Genomic DNA, 9,496 nt, shown 5'->3' on the forward strand with positions numbered 1-9,496 from the left:
GACAGTGTACATAGAATGTCAATGTTCAAAAACCAACAAAAGGAAGAAACACAGTACTACATTTCATAGTTGATTAATGATCACATGATTGATTTCAGCCATGATTTATATTGTGATTTTGAACTTATAAAACACTTTTTTATGTTGGTAGATGTTGCATTCCAAACGGAACAATTTATACACAGAACAAGCACCTTTACTGAGTCAGTTATCCAGTACATCTTGGTGTATTTAACACACAGCTACTCTGGCTTAGTCTTTGGTGTTTTGCCTGTAGTACCACGGCGGCAGTTCAAGACCAGGGTCGCAGCCTGTGTACCCACCCCAAACACACACACGCACACACACACACTCAAACTCTGCTTCCCCCATAAAGGTTACTGCTTCAATAACCATGAAAAATGGGGTGAACCGGCAGGATGATTAATCTTTACATCGTAAGCTCTCGGAGTCCCCCCCCCCCCCCCAACGCACCCTCAACACCCCACACCCACACCCCCCACACCCCCACACCCCCTACTGCCGTTCCAACTGCTATCATGTTTTAAAAACGCTCCATATTCAGCATCCAGGTAGCAGATGCGATCCGAATGGCAGGAAAAAGAGGCCAGGATTAATCCTTTGCTGGTGAAAAACAGAATTTGATCTGTTTACCGCCCATTTTCGGAAGGGCGACGAGCCCCGACCGTGTAACCTAACAATAACACTGTGTCATGGCTTTCCACCGGAGTGACGCTTTCTCTGCGTGCGACCGAGGACGACGAGCACCGTCCCGGGGCAATAATCGACTTCAGCGGTCAAACGAGAAGAGCAGAAATAGCCACGGTGCCAACCACCGCACCAGCTTCGTCACCACTGTTAGACTGTTCCATCAGGAAATAAATGTTGTTCTTTTTCAGAATCAGAACCGAACAACCAAAGAGGACATAAACACTTGGATTCAATCTACAGCAAAAAGAGGCTAAGTTAACTTTTTCACCTTGTAAGGTAAATTTTGAGGGATAATTAGCTTTCTGCGATTTTGGATATTATTTCTGATGACCTGCCAGCTTTACAATGGCTGGTATGGGGCATTCACAGATTTGTGGTTTAAAGCAATCAATCAGTCAATCAATCAAACAATCAATCTATCTATCTATCTATCTATCTATCTATCTATCTATCTATAAATAAATACACATTGTGTGATGACAAAGCAGCATGTACAGCAATGTTACACCTTCAAAGACTACATAAGGGACTGCAGCGCTTGCACCATTTTTGAACTGAGAATAAAATAAGTATTGACACAATATGAAAGTTTTTAATTGTGAATTAATACTATAAAACATGATTTGTTTTGTTTTTTGCCTTTACCCACAATTTCCCCATACCAACCTTTGTAAAGTTCATAAAATGCTGTCTAGGCCAAAAGAAAATCCTTAAAAACAGGGTTTATGTTTATCTGGGTCACCCCAGATAGCAGGCCTTTTTTTCTGATTTACACAAATAGATGTGCCTGAGTAAGAAGGTGTTCAGCTTGGGTGGGTCCATGAGAAAATAAAACTTATATTTGAGCAGCTTGCAAGGTAAATGGACTGCATTTATACAGCGCTTTTATCCAAAGCGCTTTACAATTGATGCCTCTCATTCACCCATTCACCCATTCACACACACACTCACCCGCCAACGGTGAAAGGCTGCCATGCAAGGTACCAATCAGCTCGTTGGGAGCAATTAGGGGTTAGGTGTCTCGCTCAGGGACACTTCGACACGCCCAGGGCGGGGGATTGAACCGGCAACCCTCCGACTGCCAGACAACCGCTCTTACCTCCTGAGCTATGTTGCCCCCCAAACAATCTTCTTGTTCCTGCAGTCATTATGTTTCAAACCCTTTATCAAAACTTCCTGCCTGAATGACCTATAAATGGCGGAGGCATCTGTACATCTGTACCCAGAGTAGTTTGGCTCCAACAAATTTCAACGGTTTTAGTGCAAAATAACCATACCCAAATATGTTGTTTTTTTATTTCCTTATAAAACATTGGCCTCCTCAGTGTGAATGAGACTGAGAGGAAGCAAAAGAATTGTATTTGTCATGGACAAAATAACAACATTTATTCCTAAGATAATGATAAAAAAGATGCTTAAGTTTTGGGTGGAAATCATCGTAAAGTTCACCAGTTTCTCAATGGTGATTTTGAAGAAAACCACTAAATTGGTCTCCTTGGGGTGGCTGACCAGTTGCAATTCTCTTCTTGGACCCCAGGTGGAGTCAAACCTGCAGAAATGAATGTCACGGTTGTTTCTGTCAAGTATATCATCCAGTGCAATGCAGTGTTTAACTGCTTTCTGAAAACAACATAATTCACCAATGCATACGACAAAGAAAAGATGAAGACTGACATTTGATTCTCACAAAAGGTGTCGTGATTTGTTAAGATGCATCTTCAGTTAAAGACGAGCAACATGCACTGCAATGAAAACACTAGCTGTAGCCACCAGTTGGCAAGACCCCTTTCAAATGTAACTTGAAGCCAGATACTGCTGGATTAAGTCGTCAGCTACAGGAGCACAGAGAAGAGCTGAGCTGTTGAAAACATATCACTCAGGCATAATTTCAAATCACGACCTGAAATTTGGATTAATGCGAAGGGGTTCTCTGAAAGGGTTTACCATGAGCAAAACAGGGGGTGGGCTGTTGATCACTCAATGACTGAAGTGATTTTTTCATTTACAATTCATCTAAAATGCTGCTAAAGTGTTTTTGAGAATTCTTCAAAGTAGGAACTTTCCCCAACCCTCAAATACTTGCGGTGTGTCAATGAATTTTTAGAAATTTGGTGGCTGAACATCTGGGTTAACATGTCCAATGTCCACGATAATTTGAAATGCCCAATTATCTGCTGATTTGGGAGAATGTAAACATCTGCAACTTGAAACATGTGGTGTCACCAGCTGCTTCTTTTCACACTGCAAACTACAGCTAAGCTCAAAGAAAACAAAGTAAGAGGAAGACCTTTCATATGCAGCTCTAAAATGCAGTCCATGGACGTTGCTAGCGAGCAGTGAAACGCATAACCTGGGTGACACAATCGCCAATTGCACATCGATCTGTGGAGCTAGCGGTCTGGATTTGACTTGAAGCTGTGGGGCTCATTCATGCAACGTAACACGGCAACTTAACCGAATGAGCCACCCAGCAGCTCTTCAGTTATTAATTCAGTGCCATGTGTGACCACTTAGAGAATTCAAATCATTTCTTGGCTTGATGTTTGAACTGAAAAATGGCAAAACTGCCAAGGCGTTAGCCAGACCAATGGCACTCCAGTTAGCCAAACCAGCATTTCAAATATCCAATAAGGTTAACATGTTAAACTAGAGGAATGCAGTGCATCAGCACTTAGTTTGGACAAAAAAGAAAACAAGCATGAATACGCAATAGCTGCGACCGCACACGCGCATGCATCCATGTGTGCATGCATCCATGCACACACCCTCACACAAACATGTGAGCTCTACTTTGGCTCATGACCAACATTTCCACAAAATCTTGTGCAAATCTGTGAATCCATTCGGGATTTATGTGCCTTTTTGTGATAGGCCACGCCCATCACCACGCCTCCTGTTGGTCAATCGGCCTGAAAGTTACTCAGCTCCACCTTTGGTCATGACCAACCTCCATGACAAATTTCAGCCTCCTGGGGCGACAACTGTGGCAGCTACAGGGTGGGACACTTTTGTGGACCAACCAACCAACTGACCAACCAACCAACCGACAGGGCTATAGAGCTGCGGACGCAGCTAAAAAGAAGTCATGTCTTTTTGCTTCTGGGGGCTTATCTGTTGAAGTGCTGAAGGACCTGGAAGTCTCAAAATGGAAGGGGCTGGAGAGATCCGTTACTGGAGCTGGCATCAAGGGGAGGACGCTCAGATATAAAGAGCTGTGCAGAGAAACCCGCTTCCGCCGCTCGTCCACATGCTCGGGTGTGGATTGCTTCGCGGAGGAGCGGAAGGACTTAGTGGGTGCCGTCAGGGATGCGTTTAGCTGCCGGATGCAAGTGGCCCATGGCATTTACTGGCAAACCTCCATGTCTGCAATCTCAGAAGCCGGAAGAGGAGCATCTTACACCCAGACGGGAGTGTCAACAAAAAAGGCCCCCAATAAGATTATCACTGCCGGGTAACTGAGTAGGCATTTCCTGAGCTAATGGTCAAGATTTAGAAAGGTTCAGCCTGATCAGTGGTCCCTCTGGTTCAGCCGAATAATGAACGTGACCACCTTCAATACATTCTGCCTGAGCAGATTTCTTAAGCATTCCTTGAATAGTAAAGGGTTGTGATGGACTTCCAGTTACAGCAGTCTCTGTTACATGTACGCCCACCTTCTTCGGGAAGTTCAAACTTAACATATAGTCTCTCTTTTAGATGCACGACTATTTTAGACTCCTATCAAATAACCTCCTATTAACATTTGAAACCGTTACTTCCGCCCCTTCTGCTGAGTCTAAAAAAAATTACAAAACAATTTTGGCAAGATGTTGGAACTGGGACAGTGGGGAGTAATCTTCCTCATCAACAAACACAGGTTTCAGATCTGCTGCCAGGCTGGAGAAATATATCGTGAGTGTTTCTTCCTCTCATTCACAAAGTGATCAAAGATATTACAGATGTCACTGGTGACAGGAAAAAAGATCGTCCCTCACACTCTCATTCTACAGCACATTTCTGGCCATTTTCACCGAAAACTAGCTTTGATTGGTTACTTCACAGAATGTGCTCAGGCCTGCTTCAGCCTGATGCTCTTCCATAAAGAAATTAAAAATAATAATTTTCTAAAAAAAAACAGTGTTCAGGGCTCACAGATTAAAAAAGCTAACAGCCATAGTGTTATACATACGGTACAGTGTCACAAATGAGCCGTCTGGGCCCGGTTGGTAATATCGCACTTTTGTGTTCCTGAGGCGCGGTTGTTTCTCCACTTTACTAAGTCGCTTTAGATAAGAGCATCTGCTAAGTGATTGTAATGTATTGTAATGGAATGCATTGCATTCTATGTGGGTTTTGACTTTGTGAAGAGTTGTGTCAGTGGCAGTGGGCGTGGCTACATGCCCCAGGGTCACATGGTCAATTGGGTGTGAGGACGAGCCACCTGCAGCCAGAAACTCTTCAGGCGCGCATGGAATCCCTGTCCAGGGGCCCCGGAGGTAGGAACCTAACCTGCTGATTTTCGGCCTCCCTCATTTATCTCCCTTTGCACCCTAGCCCTGCATGCCAACCCCCTCTCCCTACCCCAAGAAAAAACAGGTCCAGAGGGAACGTTTTCGGAGCTCTTTGTCCTTCCCCGCTTGCGTCTCCAGTCACAGCACTTGCGTCCTCTCGTGTTGCGGCCTCTCAGACAGCTGGCGGGGGTCAGAGCAGAGATTCCGTGTGTTGACAGGATGAACACGGCCTGCGCCTCTTCCCCAGCACCCCCAGCCACCCCCCCCGACCCTCGCTGGATGACACACCGCTACACTTACACAGTCACAAGCGTAAAACGGATTGCCAGGATGCGTTTCATTTTCAGAGCTAGTGTCATAATCCAGGCACCCCCTTTGCAAAACAAATGTCCTCCTTGTATTTTTATGGGAATTAAAAAATGTTACATTTTAGTTTTCAAAAAAAAAAGGCAGCAGTTTCAAGGCAAACTGTCGCCTATAAGTGCCGTCAAGCACCCCCCCCCCCTTTCCTGCCCACCCGCCTCCCCCAGTCACGCCCTGGTTACACCCCTGACCTCCATAACATGCAGGGGTCCTGGTAGTGTGGAGAGGGTGAGCGAGCGAGTGAATGGGGTGAAACGCTATAGCCGCGTGCCCTCTAAGAGAGACGTGCACAACACTTGAGCCGCCATCCCCAGGTCACAGCCTGCTTTTGACCTCTGACTTCAGCTGTATGTCAGGAACTCGGGCAGAACCAGCCCTCGCGAACACTTCCAGACACGCCCCTCCCCTTTCTCCCAGTTATCCAAGAAAGTCAGGGAGGGGTGGGGCAGGGGAGACAGCTCCAGTCCCCACAGATAATGATTAAAGCGGTTTGGTAACTGAAATTTAACAATTCTGCCCAAACAAATAACAATTACTCAGGCCTACGTGGGCTTTATTGATTTGTGGAATCCAGAAATTAATTTCTCATTTCAACCATTTTGTTGTCGAAAGGAACTCCTCCGGCCATTTTCTATTTTGCTCATTTTTTTATTACGCAAAATGTAGGCTCAGTTTCCAGGACCTTACTACAGCCAAGTCAGCAGTGGAGTTTTATTTCTGTGTGGGCATAACTGGCTAAGAAAAAACACATTAAGAGCAACCTAATCAATGACTCCGAGAAGCGTTAACAAGGCGAGACTAAATATATAATGTGACAGTTTGCTCCCAGCGATTAGTTTCCATGTCTTCCCCTCTACATCCTGCTGGACCTCACTCTCATAAACATGAGAAAGGAGAAGCTGTGCATCTGCAAAATATTCTGGAACAAAGAGTACAAGCAAGCAGTTAAACCTCCACAGGGTCTTGCTTATAATGTCTTGCTAATATGTAGCAACGATGAAGAACAGGACACACAGTGCAGAAAATGAATGAATGTGAATGTGGTGCAGGATGTGATTCCCATAGTCTGTTGAGAGATGGCATTTAGATGTACAGCACTATCAGAACCACAAACATTAGCATTATACTACTGCTACTACTACTAATACTACTACTAATAAAAATAATAATAATAATAATGTACAATTAAAGTAGTTAGTTTTTATCGGATTAAACAAGATCTGTAACAATATAAGAAAACTGTATGATCAAGCAGTACTAGGAGTAGACCTGCAATTCATTGCAAACTACAATTGGTACTTTAATTTCACAGCAAAAATAAAAGTACAGACATATTGATACAAATTTTATTGATAAATATTTTATTTTGACATGTTAAATATATCAGTAAAGTTTTAATTTATATATATATGTATATATATATATATATATATATATATATATATATATATATATATGTATATATATAGATCATACAAATGAATTAAATCTAAAAAATTAAAGAAAATCACTTCCAGCACAGACCAAAACATATGTACAGGCAAGCTGGCACACAGCCTTGAGCACATAAAATGTATTTCTGCCCATTAGTAATGTAAACAATGATATATATTATTTATATAATTTACATGTTGCAACATTGAGCCAGCAGTTTTCACAGAGAATACTTAGGCAAAGTGGTAAGCAAGCTCACAGGTAAAGTGTGGTTTCTAATCTGGAAGACATTCTATGGCCACAAAGCAATTCCAAAAACACTGAACAGTTGACCCTCAACTGAATCCTGCAGAAAGCAAATTCTTGCTAATTATTGTTTATACATAATTGCTAAAGAATCAAAACCAAAACTTCAATTTCTTGGTTTTCAGGCCAGTTTCATACACTGAAGCTGTTTCAGCCTTGAGAAATTTTAAGGAAAAAATTGAAGTTCAACACATCAGATGACAAAAACCACTACCTCAACTTATAAATGGGATTAATACAGAAATGATAGGCCTAGAAATGATGAAATTGGCATTTAAATCGCTGTTTCCAATCAATAATAAGGCTACTGAAGAGTTGTAGGGCAATCACCCATCATGCATATATTTGTATGACAAAACAGTGGTTCAAGAAACTCAGCCTGACCAATGAAATGTTTACATTACATAGAAAATGTGGAAGGGATCCAATCAAGGGCCAAAAAAGTAACAAAATAAATAAATAAATAAAATCTCTCAACAACAAAAACACCACACTTCATGTTGCATAGTGCAAAGAAACATAATCGCACAGTAAGAAGACTGCACCGAATGTGTCAGCCTTATGCTTTTAATATTACTGACCTACCAACAGCTGCATCAGTTACTACCTGAAATACAGAAATGCTTATTCACATGAAAATAAATAAATATATTTGTAAATTTAAAAAGGAAACAAGTCACCCATGATCACAGTAGAATTAACTGGTGCATACTCATGCACTGTTTGTTGAGAAACGCTGAGAATGTTCTTTCAATATTTGTCTTTCAAACGAATTTCAAATATATTTTTTTAACCATATTTTAGTGTTAAGACAATATCTTCCATGTAAACGCATATTGTTCAGTGTAACAAAATATTTATTTTTTTCGATGAGAAATATCAGAGGGATTTTTGGAGCAATGTCTGATACAGATATTTTAAAGTGCTTATTTTATTATTGCTTATGTATGTATTCTCAAAGTAAGACATTTATCGTGTAAGACAGAAGAGAAATTTAGATGATTGTAAATACTCAAGCAAGTGCAGCTTTTTAATATAAAACAGAATACATTGTTAATGTATCAAGACCTGTTTCATAACACCACAAAAAACATGTTTTTCAACAATGACAGTATTTAAATAAAAAACTAAGCACCACTTACAATCAATACTGTTTTTACTTTGATAATTTGTTAATCTAATGCACAAAATGCCCAAACATGAGATTGGCTCAACACATTATTTTGAATTTGTTTGAGATATAGGCTAAAAATGAAATATTTTGCACAAAATATGAAAAGGCACTTATTGCTTTAATTTCAAAGTTAACAAATTCATAATCAAATTATACAAACAAAATAACAGCCATGATGAAGGCCTCAAAGTGGTAACTAAAGAAACAAAATTAAGCCACAAGGGCAACTCCCATGTCAGGAGGACTTAAAAATCTTTCAAGAATAGTAAGAACATAAAACCCAAATATAGAAGGAATATCTTATTCATACCAGGACATTTTCAGTAAGCACTGGCCAATTTAATCAATAGTTAAGTTCAGCATCAAATAGCTGTATCAGCTCGATAAAAATTGCATTAGTATGCAACCAAAGCCATCCAAATTGATACTTGAAAACGATATATGGTTTATAATGACATGTTACTGTATGTCATGAAGTTGTGTTTATTTATTTTAATACTTTATATGCAAAAAATACACAAGCAATAACAGAATAAAATATGTTCACAGTTATTTGTGCCTAAGAAAAATCATAATAAAAACAGAATTGTAATAGTCACAGTGCTTCACCATTATATTCCTTTGATGTGTATAAATGCTTTCCCCACATTATTGCTTTGCTATAAGATCTTTGCGTACAAAACCCTCGAATGCAAACTCAGACAAATTGAGTTTTAGACAGTGGACATTTACTATGCTGTTATTGAATAGTCGCTATAAAATCCTACTTATAGTTGTAATAAGGACAGAATTATATAATATAGGAGAAATGCATTTATTTCCTGTATTATGTGCAAAGTAAATCAAATTCAAGCTCACTTATTTTGGTTTGGCATGATTGTCCTTAATGAAAATGGCTTACTGTAAATGTGTGTTTTTATTTGAAACAAATGGTTTTTGTATGCAAGCATATGTGCGCATCATACATTGAGACTTATCATATTTAATTATTTGAAAAGTTTGACCCTTTCTCTTTCCA

General features: G+C 40.4%; 1 long non-coding RNA gene across 1 annotated transcript in view; it reads left to right on the plus strand.

Moving 5' to 3' along the window:
- LOC135244213 (uncharacterized) overlaps nt 1-1,671 on the plus strand; it is an 84,251-nt gene extending 82,580 nt beyond the window's left edge. Inside the window, exon 2 of the long non-coding RNA XR_010326912.1 lies at nt 1,561-1,671. This is a non-coding gene — a long non-coding RNA (uncharacterized LOC135244213). The remainder of the gene's footprint in view (nt 1-1,560) is intronic.
- Nucleotides 1,672-9,496: the final 7,825 nt, after the last annotated feature.

Source organism: Anguilla rostrata, chromosome 17 (assembly GCF_018555375.3).
Source record: "Anguilla rostrata isolate EN2019 chromosome 17, ASM1855537v3, whole genome shotgun sequence".
Lineage (NCBI taxonomy): Eukaryota > Metazoa > Chordata > Actinopteri > Anguilliformes > Anguillidae > Anguilla > Anguilla rostrata.